Source organism: Hippoglossus hippoglossus, chromosome 11 (assembly GCF_009819705.1).
Source record: "Hippoglossus hippoglossus isolate fHipHip1 chromosome 11, fHipHip1.pri, whole genome shotgun sequence".
NCBI lineage: Eukaryota > Metazoa > Chordata > Actinopteri > Pleuronectiformes > Pleuronectidae > Hippoglossus > Hippoglossus hippoglossus.
Window position 1 is genome coordinate 764,318 of NC_047161.1, and position 20,311 is coordinate 784,628.

General features: G+C 45.9%; 1 protein-coding gene across 5 annotated transcripts in view; it reads right to left on the reverse strand.

Moving 5' to 3' along the window:
* The window catches only part of LOC117770404 (zinc fingers and homeoboxes protein 2-like), an 80,742-nt gene extending 60,506 nt beyond the window's left edge, over positions 1 to 20,236 (reverse strand). For 2 of the 5 annotated variants that reach the window (XM_034599839.1, XM_034599840.1), the window contains exon 1: positions 19,497 to 20,236. The gene's annotated coding sequence lies outside the window, so the exon portion shown is untranslated. Of the gene's footprint in view, positions 1 to 17,275; positions 17,479 to 19,496 lie in introns of those variants that run through there. The other 3 variants (XM_034599836.1, XM_034599838.1, XM_034599837.1) reach the window with 3 other exon arrangements.
* Between the last annotated feature and the right edge of the window lie 75 nt (positions 20,237 to 20,311).

The window sequence follows — 20,311 nt, forward strand, 5'->3', positions numbered from 1 at the left end:
CTTTTAAATCAATTTTGTTAAAGGCGTCACCGCTGGGTGATAAGATGTTGAACTGCAGGAACTGAATAAACTGCCTGCTTGTTGTTTGGCTTAATGTCAACACATTAGTGGAACTGTGGGGATTTCCACACAACAACAGCGACACGCAGCGAGACAACGAGTGAGAGGGACCGAGCTGATGCTCCAGACTCACATCACGACAAGAGACGGAACGAGGCCTCGTCCAGGCAACCACGCTCCTTCCTGCCTTGCTCAAGAGCAGCAGGACGTGAAATGGTCCTTTCAGTCCGTCCTGTTTCCAGTTCAGATTTATCTGTTGGATGATGAGACTTTCACAGACATGAACCGATATTTATATTTTATAGAATTAACGGAAGATGTGCAATTATTTTACATTTTACGTTAATGTTCTGTATTATCTTCTGTAAGGTCTTTATATGGTTGTACTTCTCTTTTCTTTGGATTTATAGTTAGTTAACATTAGTATCAGCATTGCCCCCAGAAAGCTAAGATCATTTTTTATATCAACTGACTCTTAATATTTAACTGCGACCTCGTCTCAGCTCAATATTATTTATATTAATATTACATTATAAAAGGACGCTCGTCTTACACTCTTTACCGTTTTATGCCCATTAGCTTCAGTGCTGAGCATGTGAACATGTAAAAGGTGGATTCATATTAAAGTAAGATTTTGTGTTTGAAGTGTGGTGGATGTTCACCGTCCCTGAGAAGAGGACGAGTCATCGCACTGTTTCAAATGTTTTACAGGAAGAGAAAAGATTTAGATTATTAAAGATACCAGGATGTTGGTTTTATAACAAGAGAGAAACGAAGAGTTAACCCAGAGACACAGGATTCAACCTGGAGACATGGATTTAATTTCATGGGGACTTGAAACTTCAATTAATCAGGTCATCCCAATGAGGTTAATAGTTTTGTTTTGAAAAACCAAAATAGATTGTATTTAGTAGAATGCTTCTTTCTTAAATCTATTATAAAACTAGAATGTTACTGAGGAGAGCGCGTGCCGACGCCAACAGACGTCTTATCAAACCACGATTAAATCCACAAGGTCTGGATTTTCATTTGGATCCCAAATCACACACACTCATAAATATCAGGTTTTTTTTAATCAAGATCCGTGAATTATTCTCTGAGAAATTAAAGAAAATATCAGAACTAAAAAGTAGCTTAAAGAATCCAGATGTGTTGTGTGGATGTTTTCACACCTGATTTAACCTCAATGCAAAGATCAACAAGCGCCTACGAGCAGCTTCACAGACACGTTTCATTACTGATGTGTTATTGATGCAGGACGCCACGGGTCTCGTGTGGAGACGACTCAATATGTCGGGATGACCGGTGCTCGGCCGAGCTCATAACACGACGGGACAAAGACCACGGGCTGAATAAAGACTGGAGGGGGGGGCGTCTGCCCCACCAGCTGAGAAAGTAATAAAACAGAGACACACACACACACACACACACACACTCACACACACTCACAGAGTGAAAACATCTAATAAGATTTCATTGATTGTATTACAGCTGTGCAGGTGTGCCCGAGCTCACCGTCAAACACACACACACACACACACACACCGTACACACACGCACTCACACACACACACTCTCACACACTCTCACACACACACACACACTCACACACTCTCACACACCGTACACACACACACACACTGCAGGATGAACAGTTCCTTTGTTTGAATTTAACAGTATAATCCATCTATTATCTACATGATTTTTGCAGTTTATCAGTTGAGGGCCATGGGGGGGGCTGGAGGCAGCAGATCCCAGCAGACATTGGGTGAGAGGCGGGTGAGAGGCGGGGGGCAGGCGGGTGAGAGGCGGGTGAGAGGCGGGTGAGAGGCGGGTGAGAGGCGGGGGGGGGCTCGTCAGCGTATCACAGGTTCAACAGTCAGACACAAAGACCAGTTACTCTACGTGTGTTTAGACTGTGGGAGGACGAACCCAGATAAGAAGCCCATCACTTCACCAATCAATCAATTAAAGGTCAGCGTGTGGTGGAAATAGCTTCCTGATCAGCTGTTAACATCCCTGTAACCACGGTAACACGTAGACGTGCACGTTACATGACGTAGACGCTGTGAGAGAAGAACTTTGGTCTTTGTCACTTGGAGCTTTGACGTGAACAAAAAGAAGAAAGTCGGTGATAAAGAACGAAAAGCAGAGAATGAACGCTTTAGAAATCTGTCACATTAGCTTAATGGTTTGTGATTGTGAGTCAAAATAATATAAATCACATCATAAAACCCATTTAAAGTCAAATTCAACCCACAGACAAGCAACCGACTGACACAAGGACAAAACACATTCAGCATCTGAATTAAATAACCGTATTATAATGATTTGGCCCTGGAGCTGAGATGTTTTGAGACCTTTTGAACAGAGCATCTAAAAACCAGGAGCTCAGAACAAACGGAGCCTCGGGCCTCAGCCGACCAGGGAAACCAAGTCACCTGTCAGCCACGTCACCGCCACGCATTCCGGCACACTTGGCGTTCTGACAGTGGTTATGGCAGCTGTGGCTCAAACTCCAGCTCGGCCGACTAATGAGGGAACAAACAGCCTCTAATAGGCCTGAGAATGTGGAAGCAGACTAATGCGGCTGGTTGAAGTCCGTCTGGTGCAATGTGGTGCTGCCCGAGAGGCTGCTACCGACCAATTACAGCAGAGATGAGGGGGAGGAGGGGGGGGAGGAGTCTGAACATGCTCAGTGCTGAGGGGGTGTGGTGCTGGGAGTGGATGGATGTTTGACTCTGCTGCTGCTCCTCCTCCTCCTGCTCCTCCTCCTCCTCCTCCTCCTCCTCCTCCTCGGGGATCACACATTGTTTGTACTGTATTTTTGCACCACATGACTTGCAGATTTTTTTCCCTCTTCTTGAACACCCCCCCCCCCTCCTCTTGCTGTGTGAGCGCCGCTCTCGCCAGGCAGGAAAGGCAAAACAGCTGTGGCAGTGCCGAGCCGTTCCCCATTAACCCAGGAATTATGCAAGCAGGAAATTCAAATAAGATGCAGATGAGTGGAGGAGCCGGGCTCCAACCAAATACCTCTCTGCCCCACCAGGAAAAGAGAAACCCGATCCGACCGCTGCCGAACTCCAGTCGGCTTCCAAGTCCGGCAACTTCTCCCCGTTTGAAACCGCCCACGGCTCGAACTCTACTGTGCAGAGGGCGAGCCGGAGAAGAATGTGTTCACACCTTACTGATCTACTGATGAAACCATCAGCCTCCATCAGCCTCCATCAGCCGGTCGCTCTCTCTGATCCTTGTGAGGATTCTGATCAGTTTGGTTTTTATTAGTTATTTGATGATATAAAAACAGGCTGAGACGTCATGATTGGCAGCTGAGACTGACTCCTGATTGGTCCAGAGCATGTGTGGGTGGGACCTTGAGTCCACGGCTCCACTTTACTGTCACTGCAGCATCAACATCTATATTTAGCATGTTAGCATGCTAACACTTGCTAGTTAGCAGCAGCTAAGGCTGACGGGGATTCATTGGTTTTACGAGTGTTTGTTCATAAACCAAATTGTGGGACAAATAAAAAATGTGGCCTGATGATGGCGCTAGAGCAAATACTCGTAATCACCAGAGTCAGAAGTTTTCTTCCTCTGCAGCATCAGTGAGTTCACTTCCCACCTTCATCCACTCGTCTTCACTGCAGGTTGAGAACTTTGTCACAGTTGTTCGTTGATGTTTCAGAGTCTGTTCGTTCACCGACCTGAGATTCCAGCTTCGCCCGTCGGCATCGAGCGTCATCGGTGAGTGAACCTAAACACGTCGTCGCTCTTAAAGCGTTTCCCCGCAGCAGCGTGTTCTGACTAAAGCTTAAATTTGCAAGTGTTCATTCTGTTTCCCCGCACGTCGCCAGATGGTGCGAGGCGTGAAAGGCAGATGGTGAAGAGACGTTCAACATGTTTATCGTCTTCAGGGAGGAGATGACGAGGCCGGGATGCAACGGGCTGATGGGGGGGGAGCTGGAGCTAAAAATAGTCTCCAGCAAGGTTTCATTTGTTGACAGAAATCAATTAAGTCAAAATATCTTTTAAAATGTAAAAGTGAAATAATTTGTAATATTTCTTCAATAAATTGGTTTTATGTTGCTGAGAGATAAAGAGAAAACTAAAACCTGCGATTTGTATCTTTAGTTTACAATCATGCAAAAAGTCAACACAACGATAAAACATGTATTTCTAAACAGGACGAGTACACACGTGACATTTAACCCTAACGCTCAAAGGCCCAGATCCTCAGGGGACGTTTCTCCAAACAGCTGATCACCTGAGCTCCCTGGTTGGGAAAAGGTTTAATCCGTTGATAATAAGTATTTGTTATAAATGAATCAATACAATTGTCCCTAAAACAAGTAAAAACTAATAAGTGACTCGTACATTTGAATAATTCAAATGCACAAAGAGAGAGAGACTCATTCTCTAATTCTTCTGGTTATTAGCAAAGTGCATTACTGCTTTGACCCGGGGGTCAGGTTATGTTCATGACATATCGAGTCACGGTTAAAAGTGTACCACTGAAAAATAAACTGATGCAATCCCTGTGGTCCCAATGGATTATGAAGAATTATTAACTCCATGTTAATAAAAAAGTGAATCCTATCCTACTAGTCGTTACACTAAATTCTCACATTTGAATAAAATGTGCTGCAGAGGTTTTTCTTCAGACCCGTCACAGACTCTCTGACTCCTCTCTGATACCTCGGAGACTCTGTTGCTGAGAAACCAGAAACGAATAACCTGTCTGTAATTTAATTTTTATGCAATAAATAAACTGGAATCGAAACAGGAGTGGACTTAATCCAACATTTCATCAACTCTTGCCAATCCAAACATGCCCATGAGCCAGGCAGGAGGAGACTCCGTGATATTCTGTGTTTCACACTTTCTCTCCGAACCTCGACCTTGTCTCGTCAAAGCTTCTTCTCTCGCTGATGGATTTGGTTTCCCAGCTTACCCCCCCCCCCCCCCGCCCGTTACAAACCCTGGAAGAGTCTCTGCATTGTGACATCAAAAAGCAGCCGGCGTCCCAGATGACGCAGCCGACTGACCCGACTTATCTTTATCATGCTCCCCTGTAGGATGAAGTCTAATAATAGCCGTGTTGGCCTATAGCCGTTCATCCGGCCTGGTTTCGAGGCGGCGCCGCACAGAACAGAGCGAATCACAATAACAATATCTCCTGCCTCGTGTAGTTTAACGATGCTTTTTTTTTAATTATGGCAATAATGCAGCGATGCTAATGTGCAGTGCGACAGCTTTAATGTGGCTGCACAGAAGCTAACAGGAGCTAATGTGGGGCAGTGTCCATGAGCTGAGGAATAATTATCCCACAATGCTGTTGGTGAAACCAGGCAAGACTCAAGACGGTGCTGTCGGTACGGATCAGAGTGATGACACACACACACACACACACACACACACACACACTTTAACAGCAAGCTCTGATTGGCTGGGGTGCAGCAGGGAAAGAAGATGCAAAAGCAGCCAATGAGGACAGTGTATCTGTGGTCAGCCTACAGCACTCGGCCAATGAGAACGCAGCTCTGACTCCCGGGAGGCGGGCCATTGGAGCGTTGCCTTCCTTGTTTTGTGTTTTGAGCTCAAACTGGGAGCCACATTCCTGCCGTTCCCCTGCTCCACTCCTGGGCTGGTGCCTGAGTTCAATAGGTGAAGCAGGGAACTGTGGGAAAATAAGGAGGAGTGGAGGAGGAGGAGTTGGGGGGGGGGGGGGGGGCAGAATGTTTGAAAACCTCGGGGAAAGGTATCCGAGCAGAAATTCATTCCAGAGAAAAAGACAGGAATCACAATGGCAGAGCGGATTTGATTCCTTCACAGCGACACTCTGTCCAGACGAGTGTTCCAGCTCATCACCAGAAACCGTCTTCATCCCGGTGCCAACGTTTGTGCCCGAACCCGGAAACACCCAGAAATACTCTACCTGTACCGGACCCTTCTCCGAGCTAAACCCCGAGGAGCTGGACCGGGACCACAGGAGACACGGACCTGATCGGCACCAACTGCTTCGTTACCGTTAATTCACAAGGTGTCAAAACCAAATGCTCTGCCATCACTGCTGGGAGTCATGTGACCGGTGACAATCAGGAAGAGGATGTGGCCTCATCGTGAACTCATCAACTAACTATTTAAATCCAGCTTGAATCATTGAAATCAAGGTTTCAGTGCAAATGTCCAGAGTGAAAGTCACAATACAGTGAAAAAGAGAGAAAGACAGGAAGCTGAGATGAGGGAGGAGGAGAGGAGCAGAAACTGGAGAAGGGAGGAAGACTGAGGAGGAGGAAGAGGCAGATGTGAGGGCACTTCTTGAACAGATGAATTTTCAGCCGCCGACACTCGGAGGAGAGTGACTGTGCTGACTGGAGTGGCAAGGTCATTTCAGAGGAGACGGGAGGAAGAGGATTGAAATGATGAAGAACAGTTTTATAAGCTGGTCACAGACCGAGGAGTCCTCGCTCAGACCTTCAAATTCTGCTCCTCTGCCGATTTTTTTATCTTCACTAAATGTCGGGACAAATCCATGAAGGTGTTTCCTTCAGAGCCTCAATGATACATGAATATGTCCAATGACAGTATTATAGGTCATATTCAAATAGTGTATGCGTGTGATTACTGCTCAAGATGAATCTGAATTAGTGCAACAGTCATAAACTGCTGAGTCTCAAATAACATTACGAACCCCAAATTAATACAGGAACCAGAGTTTTTACAATTCTTTACAAAAAAATGGAAACAATAGTTGGAATACATCCACATTTGAAGGATCCCTTTAATATGTTGTGCATTTATAATCCCAGCCAGAGTTCTGTTATCTGAGTTTATTCTCAATTATATCTAATTCTGAATCCTCGAGCTTTTTTTACCCGATCGAGATTCATTAACTTTTACGACTCTGGAACAAAAAAAGAGGCAGAAATATGAATCAAATGCACAATGGTGAAATTTAACTGGAGCATCAAAGTAGAAGATTGCCTGATTTGTTTTTGGTGCAAATTCGTGACTTCTCCTTCCATCCCTTTTCTTCCACCTACCCAGGGTCAGATCACGGCAGGTTCATCATTCCAGGTCCCAGTCCCCACCAGTATGTTCCTGCTGGGGCGTTCCCAGACCTGATGGGTAATCGCTCCAGTGGCTCCTGGATCTAACCCGGGGTCTCCTCCCAGTGTCAGGAAAACCTCCATTGGAGGGAGCCCAGAAGGATCTGGATCAGATGCTCGGACCAGTGACTCACAGTGGAGCTCTGAGCCTGATCAGCCTGCTGATGGAAAGCCCCATTGAATGTGGGAGCGCAGGTCGGCTGGTCAATCGAAAGTTTTACCTTCACCACTACGGCTCCACTCCTGCATTAGCTCTGATGCCAAACGGATTCATCCATGTCTCGCTCCTCGCTCAAGAATCAGATACGCGAAGATCGTTTTTCAGCAAATTACCCGGACCTCAGAATTGGATGTTCTCCTCCTGGCTGCTTCACACTCAGCTACCAACCGCCCCCGTGCTCGCTGGAGGTCGCGCTCTGACGCCGCCAACAGAACCACATCATCTGCCTTCTGTTGAGCATTAAGTGATTTTACCACCAGGCAACATCGGTTCACTCTGGTTTCATCTGTCTGATTTCTCTGCTGCGCTGCTGCTCCTGGTGATTTTGTTATTTTGGCAAGAAACCGAGTGTTTCAGAGGTCTGCATGTTCTTCATTTAAATGAAATTAATTTGGCTAGCAAGAGAGCAAAGGGTGGCTGGTGGATTTGAAAAACCATCTGCTGCTGTGACCGGTGGAGAAAGACAGAAGTTCATTTCCTGTCATGGTGATGAGTCAGGCAGAGAAATGGCAGGATGGTGCAAGCCCTGCGCCGCCGCCGGCTAAAAATAGTCCCCGAGGTTCACGCCTTGTCTGCGCTTCACCAAAACGTGGAATTTTCTACCACATTAAAAAGTAAAGAAGGAAACTAACGAGCCTGAGTCGGCTGCTCTCTGCCCAAGTTGACACCTCCTCATGTCTCCAGTCTGAAAACATCACACAGACTCAAACACAGTCGAGGAAGAATCATGTTTGTGTTATGGTTTTTCTTCCAAGTTTACATTTGTCATCTTTCCAGTAACATTTGCAAAGTATATAAACAGTCTAATGGAGCTGAAATGGTTTTAAAATGACAAAGACAAATACATTCGTGTTCAAGTTGTTTGAAACTAAACTTTTCATCGTGTTTATGATGAATCTGAGAAAAGATCCTACAAACAGGCAGCATTGGGCCATAGGACGGAAATACATGAGAGTCTAGAATGTCATAATAATACCAGAATAAAGTCGTAGAACTACGAGAATGAAGTTGTAATTTAATGAAAGAAATTACAAGAATAAAGTTGTAACCCATCAAAGAAGATGGAGAATGAAGTCCTAATTTAACAAGGAAATAAAGTCTTTAAAATTTAGTAATATAATATATAATATTATCAGTATAAATAGTAATATTTTGAGAATCAAGGATATATATTTTTAAATAAGCAGATAGGTGAACGCGTGTTTGCCGAAGTTCTTAAATTTAAATAGTGTTTTGTTTTTGAGAAACTATGAAGTCTCTTTGAATATGAAACAGATGAGACCAACGATAACGTCACAGTCGACCAAACATTTCCTCGTCCAAGGGACGACTTCCTTCTTTCTAAACATGTGCTCTTATTTTGAAAAGGTTGCACTTCCTCTGGCTGACCGTGTCCTGCTCTGACCCTCAGTGCGTTTTAACGACTCTTTATCCAGAGACACACACACACACACACACAGAAACAGGTCACTATGACAAATACCTGCACACACTGTCGCTCTGCAGGGTGGCCGGTGTCCTGCTGCTCTCACAGCTCCACACACAGGTTGTGTTCCTTCATGTCACAGCTCCACACACAGGTTGTGTTTCTTCATGTCACAGCTCCACACACAGGTTGTGTTTCTTCATGTCACAGCTCCACACACAGGTTGTGTTCCTTCATGTCACAGCTCCACACACAGGTTGTGTTCCTTCATGTCACAGCTCCACACACAGGTTGTGTTTCTTCATGTCACAGCTCCATACACAGGTTGTGTTCCTTCATGTCACAGCTCCACACACAGGTTGTGTTTCTTCATGTCACAGCTCCACACACAGGTTGTGTTCCTTCATGTCACAGCTCCACACACAGGTTGTGTTCCTTCATGTCACAGCTCCACACACAGGTTGTGTTTCTTCATGTCACAGCTCCACACACAGGTTGTGTTTCTTCATGTCACAGCTCCACACACAGGTTGTGTTCCTTCATGTCACAGCTCCACACACAGGTTGTGTTTCTTCATGTCACAGCTCCACACTCTGCTCAGTGGACTACGAGCTGCTGACTTCACCGAACTCTGGTGATAATGTTTATGAGAGTTTCGATGAAGGGTTTTTGTCGACCAGTCATATTTGACACGTCAGGTTTCCCCGTGTTCTCTGATCCTGATCACGCCTGAAGTGAACGCACACATCTCATGAACTAAACTTCAGGTTTTATGTTTTACAGTTTTACAGTCTGAATAACGTGGAGGCACTAAGAACCAGCTCCTTTATTCCCATCGTTTGTCACACATGAAGATCGTCTCATTCAAACCAGCAGCACAGTCACATGTGATCCTGGGCTGTGGACGGACAGAGTCCTGCAGCTCAGAGGAACCCAGAGGAAACTGATCAGGTTACACGATCGATTGTGGAACTGCAACCTAGATTCCCCTGACGTTATTTAAGTCTGCGCGACAGCTTCCCTTCCTAAAGGTGGACGGGACGGTTTGGAAAGTGGAGCAACGTCCTCAGCGCCTGCGTCTGAAACGGATTCTCTCATGTGAGATGAAGCAGCCTCCGTCGGGGAGTATCACGTTCAGCAGGTTCGCTGCGACGCCTCGGGAGAAGCAGGGCTTTGTTGAGACTGAAGGGACAGGCTGAATAAAGTCTGACCCCACGTTGCTCTGTCCTTATACAACATGGCTCCACTACTTCAAAACAAAGAGCAGGGAAGAAACAGAGAAGCACAATGACGTGACCTCGAAGATAAAGTCCAACCACAGCTCCCTGAGGATTTCATGACCACTGGCTGACTGCTGGAATTACATTTGGGTAAAAATACCCTGGAAAGAACCAAGAATTCAGCCATTTTGTTTTCACTGTGTGTCGGCAGTTACTGGTAAAGTAACGGCAAACACCGAAGACTAAAGTTCAAACACACGTCCGACGTGACTAAAGGTCACCAACAGGTGACATCACTGATCCAGGTCAGGTGACAGACATACACTATAAATACAGACATGACCACCAAAGGTTAAAGCCTCTCAGATTCAGCAGTTATCTCACTGAGCTTTGTTCAAGTGTTTCTTGATGATATATAAATCAGACCTGGTGGATCTGAACGTGCAGCTCTGCAGTGACCTCACATCCCTGTTTGAATTAAAGGGCCGGTTGGGCCCGAGCGGAGTTCACACTCTACTGGGTGACATCCTACTTTATTTAGCCATGTTGTTGCAATGCAAGAAGAAACCGCCGCTGCTTCCTCCCTCCCGCCGCGGCTCCCACCTGAACCAGACTAAAACTACATTTTGATTCTTGGAAACGCTGCTTAAATAGAAACGCTCCTTGGTTTGAAACTGAGCTTTTTGTGTGTCTCGGAGGGCTGCAGCCAAGAAACGACTGTTTACACTGTGTGTGTGTGTGTGTGTGTGTGTGTGTGTGTCTGTCTGTGTGTCTGTGTGTGTGTGTGTGTGTGTGTGTCTGTGTGTTGGAGACCGAGGGCTCCAGATTCCTAAAATTTAGAGCGCAGCAGGAAGCAGGATGAGACTAATTCAATCAGTTCAAAATGAAGATAGAAACTATAATTCTATTCCAAAATAATTCAAAAAATGACATCTATCATACATGAACTATCTTCCTATCATTTCTTCTTCTTCTCTTTTCTTCAGGATGGAATCATCTTCCATCTCTTCAGGTCTGAGGACGGTTCAGGAGGGGGAGGAGCTGGGAAACATCTGTGCTCCTCTCCCTCTCTGAAGAGCAGCTGTTCCTGATGTTTGGGTTCACACTGAATCATGTTATTTAATCTAACGAGCTTAGCTGAGTAATGATATGTAATTATAATGTTATTAGAGTAATAGCTTTCACATTAGACACCAAAGGGGGGGGCTCTAAAGTCCTGCTACAAAAAGAGGCTGAATTTCATTACACCATCGTTTCTGCAGATTTAATGATTTATTGTTATTCTTAGTGATCGTCTTTATATACAGTCATTATGGGATGTCATTTATTTGACATTTGATAGTTACTTGATTTACTCAAATTAAAATTTATGAAATAATAATAATAATCTAGGTTAATTATTAAAAAATGAGAAGTGGCCTGAGATCTGTTTTTCATAATTCAGTTTATAATTCATCAGTTTCTTTATTCGCTAAGAAAACTTCAGCTCCATGACGAGTCAATAAATTCATATGATTCATGATGAATGAATCCGTCACTTGTTTCTTAGAAACAAAACATCTTTCAAATGTGTTTTGACCTCAAGTCGAATCTGAAACTTTATCAAGTGACTGAGACATGAAACAGAAAAGAGATTCTTTCCTTTATGACGTCAATGATTATTAGATTATCAAATCACTTCCAATCGATTTAGTGTCTCAGCACAAACTACTCCCTGTTCAGCTGAGAAACTCTTCCACGTTTGGTTCATTTAAAAGTACACAAAATGTCCACTTTTCCCAGAATGCTTTGTGGTATCACCGGGCGAAGGAGATTCAGACATATGGAGATTTTCAGAATTTTTTTTGTTCTGAAAACAATAAGAGGGGTGTGTAAATTCTGGAAAATCTAACAAAATAAAAACCAGACAAACCAAAGACAAATGATGTATAACCTTGAACCGCTCTCACACACACACACACAGATATTTAAGAGACAGTTTGAATATGGCAGATTTCTCCTGGTGAATCGGAGAATGAGGTTTTCTTGCCGCGCGGTGTTGACCTGTTCATTAGAGGAGCAGCTGAGCTCCTCACTTTGTTTCAGCTGCCGTCAAACACAATCACAAGCTGCCTCTCGTCTGGAGAGCGGCGGACCAGCTGGGGAAACGTGGATCACCTCCTCGGCCTCAGCAAATAGTGCCGGAGTACTCTTGGGCAAGGCGGCGTCCTCCCCACAGAGGAGAGTATGAGGAGCGCTGGTGTTACGGGGGCCGGCCCCCAGGTGTGAACGTGAGGAAACGCATGAATTTCAATGAGGACACTGATGAAAAAGAGGAGGGGGGCGTGCTCGGCGAGCTCTGTCTGGATAAATGAGGGTTTGAAACACGGTTCAAATTAACCATCCAGACATGGGGGGGGGGGGGCTCCTGCAAATCACAGTGTTTTACCTGATGAGCCGCTGGTCACTCATGTGTTGAGTAATTGAGAAACACACGCTGCAGGTTTTAATGAGGAAATAAGCATTCTTCTCTCTCTTCATGAATAAAAATGACTTTCTTAGAGATTTAAGAAAACAGAAATCTAAATAATGCGCACGCACGCACGCACACACACACACACACACACACACACACACACACACACACACACACACACACACACACACACACACACACACACACACACACACACACACACACACACACACACACACACACACTTTGAAGTGTTACGCTCTAAATATGGGATGCCCAAAAAAAAGTGGCACCTACTTTCACCGGATGATTGACGGCATGAAACAGAAGCCGATGTTTTTAAGGACGTTCAGTAAGTTATGTCAAAATGACACTTTGCAGATTCTAATGAAAGACATTGTTTTATTTCTCCTGCAGTTTCCTGGAAATGATGTTTTTTTTTTTTTAGTTAAACGTATAATATTTAACAACCTGGTTATTTACTTATTATTTTATATCTGTAGCTGAGAATTGTTCTTTAAAAAAATCATCCAATATGCAGACGATGCATCGTTAAAAATCTATAATATCAAACTGTTATACATTAAATGATCTCAAATCAACCAGACCTGTGTTCGGACATCTGGTTTTATAAAGACAGCGTTTCCTTTGGTGACGAGTCGTCTTCGTGCATGTGTCAGTTTGTTCGTCTGTCGGAGTCAGAAGTGACTTTTTATCCAGTTGGAAGTCGCATTGTTACGATACACTTTTTAGATCTCGGTGGTTTTTAACTCTATATTTTTAACTCTATATTTTTAACTCTATATGTTGAACCCTGTGTTTGCCCCTCAGAGACGTCTCCTCTTGGAGAAGAGGAACCTCGGAGGAGAACTCGGCTCCAGATAAAAGCCTCTGAAGGAAGAAGACTTCAACTCCCATCATCCCTCACTGCTCCACCACCTCCGTCGATTACTCCTTAGTAACATTTGACTCCGCTGTCACTGCACGGGTGCTTTTCTACAAACAGATTAAATACAAATGAATTTGCCCTAAATTAAAATATTTGTGAGTAGGAGTTGAGCCACATTTGAATCCACATCATTTTACGATTCCCCAAAGATTTCTGTGGTTTAATAACAAACCTAATGTCTAATTTAATCTAATGAATGTAAATTTTATTATTTCAGCACTAAAAAAGGTTTTCAGTTCACGTCCCCCTTGAATGAGACGATCAATAAATTAATAAAACAATCGTGGCTCAAACACAGGCTGCTACATGTACGTTTGATTTAATAGTATAAATATTAATTTCCACCACATCTGACATCACCTGACCTCCCACTGTGGCGTTTCAGCCGCTCGCCCTCGCCACTGGTGTGGGCGGGGCTGACCTCCAGGTCGATGTCAAACTGATTTATTATCCCGGCGAGGAAACAACAGTTGCAGCTATTAAAAAACCCGTGGACGTATTAGTCGGTGCTGGTTTCAGACTCTTCACCGTGTGTGCACCGGCCGGGCGGCTCCCTGCAGCGCCGGAGAGAAACCTGCTCTCTGCGCCGCGCCTCCTGCAGACGACACAAGTCCCACCGTTTTATTTTCCGTGATACATTAATATTAATTTCTTTACCGAGCTCCAAGATGACAAGTCGCCAGAACTCGTTTTATCTCACCGGCAACAAAAATAACTCATTAGCATTTCTCCTGTATTTGATTCTTCCTGTCACTGCGTTTCAGTTCGGTTTCATCCCGGCTCAGTTTGTGCTTTTAGGAAGGCGACAGTCGGATTTACAGTAAACTGAGAGCGAGAGGATCCGTTTGACCCGAGCAGAAGTCCACGCTGATATTTTTGGACTGAATCTGCTTTTTTGTGCCAGTGTTCAATATCCTAAAAATCTGGCCTCCACCTGCCAAACATTTCAAACAATTACAAGTGTTCAGAGTCTCCCCCAGTTATTCTTGGCACAGAGGAAACGCCACTGGAGCAGAATTCACTCCGACTCCATTACTATCACGATTAATAATCCTGTTGTCATAGGAGATCGATAGTTTTCAGCAGGACAGATTAAGGTGACGTTTCCATTACACAGGAACAGGGTGAGAGGGATTAATGATACAACAGCAGCAATTAAATCTCATCTGGCAGAAGGAGACGCATCAGATACAGACGCTGTTAAACCATATCGATAGAGATGCTCGAAATAAATCAGCTGCTGATCACAATCGGCTGATCTCGCCCGATGGAGATGATCCTTGACTTCACCGATAAGAAGAACCAGATGTAAAACAGACGAGAGACGCAGATGAATTAATGATCAGTGTTTTCACCGCCCCGGTCTCTGAGGCGGTTTCTGTTTCTGTCCAGACAAGTGTCTAAATACTGAGTTAACAAAAAGGAGAATTTCAAAGCTGTAAATGAAAACGAGCTTTCAAACGATTGCTTTCTGACGCGTGTTTAAAATGTTCGAATCAAACTCGGATCTTGAGCAGCCCTCGGTTCAAGTCCTCCGAATCTTTGATATTTTTAAACTCACAATAGGTTTTTCTCTCCTGCTGGAAAATCTAAAAGTGATCGGAGCTTTGAGTTCGAGAACGAGAACGTCAGAAAAAGAAAAACAGCAAGAATATCAGTGAATTCAATCAGGCTGCAGCAAATCACAGAAATATCAGTTCCCTAAATATGAACGATTTCTTTTTCAACAAGATCCGTGATTTATTCTCTGAGAAATCAGTGAAAATGTCCAAAAACATCTAAATGTAAAAGAAAACAATTCCTGGATCTTCTCTGAAACGTCCAGAGTTCTTCTTTGACCCGTGTTCCTTCTTTACACGTGTTCTGTGGTTTCTGTGAAATCCTGATTCAAACATCGGAGCCTGAACATCAGCTCCTGAGTGGAGCTGGAGATTCAATCCAACAACGGATTAAAGGAGCAGCTTGATTTGAGCTTTCTTTAAAACTCCATGAGACAACACCACATGGGACAGAACATTTTACACTGTAACAAATCCCCAAAGTGAAGCCAAACTGCCAAGATGGCTGCTGCACAGGTCGGAGACCTTCTTCCTCCACGTTAGCAGATGTGTCTTGTTATATTTATAATTTTTTATAGGAATATTTCAATATTTAAAGGAATTTGTCTTTTTCCTGAGTCAATTCTCTGTTTTGTAACTCGTACTTGTGCAATGACAATAAACGTAGTGCATCCATCTGAATAACCACAAGTTCAGAGGGAGATTCGTGTTGAGGAGCAAGTTGGGAAATCCCCATGAAGTAAAGAACAAACGTGCACTAAACTTGCACATAACTTCATAAAGATTTCCGTGTTTAATGGAAACAGAATCTATACTATAAGAAAAGCAGATTGTGCAGTTTGCTAAAACTGGAGAGATGAACAGATCAAATCTGTCCAACAGACGTCAAGCGACAAGAAAACCGAAGATAAGAGCTCGTTACATGTGGAGGAGTGAACAGTTAAATCTGATCATGTTCACTTCACACGCCTCCAGCCTCCCAGTCCACGTGGAAGTCGGGTTTGGTCCAACAGCAGCCGTGCAGATCTAATACAGAGTGTGTGAGTGTGTGTGTGTGTGTGTGGAGTTACCCCATGAAGAGCTCCAGCAACGAGGGAGGGTGGACACTGACACACACACACACACACACACACACACACAGTTTCTGAGCAGCCCATACTCCCCAATGATTTAACACACGCACGCACACACACACACAAACTCACTGCCACTTCATTCACTCGCGCACAACCTGACAGGCTTGTTCTTTCCCAAAGACACACACACACACACAAAGCCTGTGTGTGTATGTGCTTGTGCTTGTATGTGTATGTGTATGTGTGTGTGTGTGTGTATGTGCGTGTGTGTGTGTATGTGCGTGTGTGTGTGCGTGTGTATGTGCGTGCACAAGATGCAGCTGTCATGCAGGCTTTCTGCATGTGCGGGAAATAAATATCAGTTTGATAGAGCAACAAAGAGTGTGTGTGATGTTAGCTGTTGCATTTTCTGCTCTGTGTGTGTGTGTGTGTGTGTGTGTGTGTGTGTGTGTGTGCTCTCTGGCTCGTATAGCTTTCATAAACCCTCATGACTGAAAACCATCGACAGCAACACAAACGCAGAATGGGTCTATTTCGAAAACGGCAAAAAGAAAAAAAAAAACATGTGTCGTTGTGCAATTTTCAGGGATAAAAACCAACGATGTGCAGAATCTAAAGGGTGAAATAAAAGCTTACTACTGCTGGAGCCTGTGTGTGTGTGTGTGTGTGTGTGTGTGTGTGTGTGTGTGTGTGTGTGTGTGTGTGTGTATTGGGCTGAAAGGTCAGGTGGCAACAGCAAATCACAGCTGCATTTCCTTGGAACCCGGCAACACGAGTGTGTGTCAAAAGAAATAGCAGCGTGTCAGAGCAGGAAGAGGAAAAGCGAGAGAAAGTGTGAGCGTGTGTGGAGAAGTCACCGAGCGAGGAAGGGAGAGTGCACCAGAGCTGTGTGTGTGTGTGTGTGTGTGTGTGTGTGTGTGTGTGTGTGTGTGTGTGTGTGTGTGTGTTGGCGTTTGTGACAAATAAATAGCAGCCAGAGAGCAAGCGAGCGTGCTCTGATTTGGAGACTGGCAGCATGACTGACTGATCCCTGCATCCATATCATAGGATTAAAAAGCCTGACACGGCGGCAACACAATGGCAGCAAAAATATGAGACAAAAAAAAAAAAGTCGGTCAATGGGAGAGGAAATGTGATTAGAAACCAGAACACGCAAGAGGGAGATAATATTAAAAAATCTGACACACTTTGAACGTACAGTGCAGCAGCTGGGAGGAGGTGGATGTTCACGCTGTCACCGGGCAGTATAGAAAAAAAGGAGGAGGAGGAGGAGGAGAAAGAGGAAGAGGAGGAAGAGGAGGTGCTGCCAAATCTGAGCCTGTCCAATGATTCCCAGAGCCAAGACACACTTCAGTCACCGTCAGGGACAACCTGCCCAAACGGCGTCTGCACACCTGTTCAGAAACCTTCCTCCTGCACGTCCTTCAAACCGCAGCCACAGACTCCAGCTGCAGAACAGACTCCCACTCTTAATATCTTCATCGTCATCATCTTCATCATCATGAAGTCAGTAGTTTGTGACTCGTGTCACAGGTCGAGCGTTTCCGTGTATATGGCCCAAGCCGGCTGGCTGGCAAGGCACACCTAATTATTCATGATTTTTATGTAACGAGATTTGGGAAGACAAACTGGGTCGAGCACGAACTGGATGAACTTGGAAAAGAGGAGAAAGTCATCAGAAAGGAATTTATATATAATATAACACCAAGTTCTCCTCGTAGACACAAACAGTACGCCTGGACAAAACACACAGTCTGTTTGATCCAAACCAGTTTAAACTACACTGGTTTTAAATAGAAACGCACTCAAATTATACGAGTGATTAAACTGAAAAGTGTATTTTTAATTCTAATACACACTGATCGCACATGAACTGGTTTTATACAACACTGAACAAACTGAGTGTTCCCATATGAACCAGTATAAAACCAGTTTAACATTAACTGGCACCAGGTCAATGTGTGCTCACCAGACAACCAGTCGTCCTCTGAGCCAAACCAACACAACCAGCAGTTAAACTGGTTCATTAACATGTTTCAACAAACTCACCTTCATTTATGTTCACGTCTTTAAACGACACTGCTGTGAAACGTAAAAGATCCAAAACCAGACCAGTTATTTATCTGATTAAAAACCAATAAGCTGCTGTTTCCACTTTATGACACGTTAGTACAAAGTGAGTCAGTTCCCAGTAAACCAGTTTAAACTACATCAGCTTTTAAATTGAAACTCTGCAGAATTATACAAGTGATGAAACTGAAAAGTGTATTTATATATGTTTGTTATAAACCACTTTAGAAACCGAGCGTGTTCCCATAAGAACCAGTATGAAACCAGTTCCACATTAACTGGCACCAAGTCAGCGTGTGTTCACCAGACAGCAGAGCTGCTGTGAACCAACACAACCAGCAGTTAAACTGGTTCCATTACAGTATGAAACCAGCTCGTGGATCTTCACATTAAACGGTCAAAGTCAAACCGGCGGACACGGTTCCGGTCCGGTTCTGTCCCGGTTCTGTCCCGGTTCTGTCCCAGAAAACTGAGCAAAAAGCGGCTGTAACGTTACAACAATCCCGTGAAAAGCGGTTGAACGTGGGGGAGGCAGGAGGGGAGTGCAGCCCCGGTGGAAGGGCTCGGTTAGCGGGCAGCGTGTCTGCGAACAGCCGCTGACTTCACCTCAGATGACCCAGACTGGCTGTCTGCTAGCTAGCCCCGTTTGAACCGCACGTACCGCGGCAACAACAACACTCTCCCCGGCGCTGCGAGCACCGCCTCCCCGCTGCCACCGCTGCCCTGACACCGGGGCAGGCAGGGCACACGCCGGGGTGGTTTTCAGCGGGGAAGCGGCAACTCGGAGCGGGGCAGACGGGGAGAGGGAGCCGGCCAAAACAAGCGCGTTCCCCCGGCACGAAGCACAACATCCAGCCACGTTCCGCGCCGCTGGAGCGGGTGAAGGCTAAAGCTAAAGCCCTTAGCTCCGTCCGTCACTAGCGGGCTAGCGGGCTAACGGCTAGCTCCGCCGGGCGGATTGTGCACTTTCACCGGGGGTGGAGGAGCTGGAGGGGGCGAAAGTTGACTACCAGGAAAAAGCCCGAACCGGATGACATCCACTAGTCTGACAACTATCCCCATAAACAGGCGCACAGAGCCGCCACGCTGCCAGTAAAGTTCCCTGACAGACACACACCTCCGGGCTGGAGGTTCCCCCGGTGGTTCCCCGTCTGAGCGGCGGGGATGGAGGCACGGAGCCCCGGCGGCCGGTGGCTAACAGCGGCGGCGGCGGCAGCCTGGCCGCGGACACTCTCCCACAGCCAGGCGGCTAGTCAGGCTGCACCCGACCCGCGGTAATAACTTCAGCCGTGCGGTCACTTTGCGGTTCCGCGGAGTTAAACACAGGAGAAGTTCCCCGCGTGTCCTACCTGACAGGAGGCTCCGGCGGCGGGCGGCGGCGAGGCGGTTATTCCCCGGGATCCGGAGCGGGCGGCGCGGGGCGCATATAGCTAGCGCGGGTACAGTAAAGACTGTAGCATAGCTAACCTAAAGACAGTGGAACCTGCTCGCTGCTCATAGGGGGGATCGACGACTACAACCACATGATCTTTTACGTCAGCATACATTTGCATAGGATGCCAAATTTATGTCCGAGTCCAGGTGACGTGCGGATGTACACAAAAGTTTGACGGCGGCTCGGACCCGCAGTGGCCGGGTCGCGGTGGAGGGGCGCGGGGCAGGCTGCAGCCCCCGCGCCCCCCCGAGTCCCCGCGGCTGCCCCGCGCTGCAGCCCCCGAGCTGCGCCGCTCCGCCGGGGACGGAGCTCCGGCGGGGGGGGGAGCGGGCTCCCTCCCGCAGCTCAGCCTCCCCGGAGCTCCTGCACCACACTTTATCTCGACTTTATCCACTTTACCTGCTGCTCCTGCTGCTCCTTCTGCTCCTGCTGCTCCTGCTTCTCCTGCTGCTCCTGCTGCAGCGGAGCCCATCACGCTCCTCACTGTTCATCCACCATGATTCACACAACCTGGGTGTTTGCAAAAGGGGAAATGATTTGACAATGAATAATGTTTTAATTCCCTTAAAGCACCTGTTTGATCCTGGAGCTGCACAACAACCAGTTTCTATTCGAGCTGTTTTCATTTCACAGTTTATTTGAATTCACGCGCAGGAGCCGCAGTGCAGCAGCCGGCGAGCGGGACGAGTCATGTGTGCGGCACATGTGCACCACGACCCCGCGTGAACT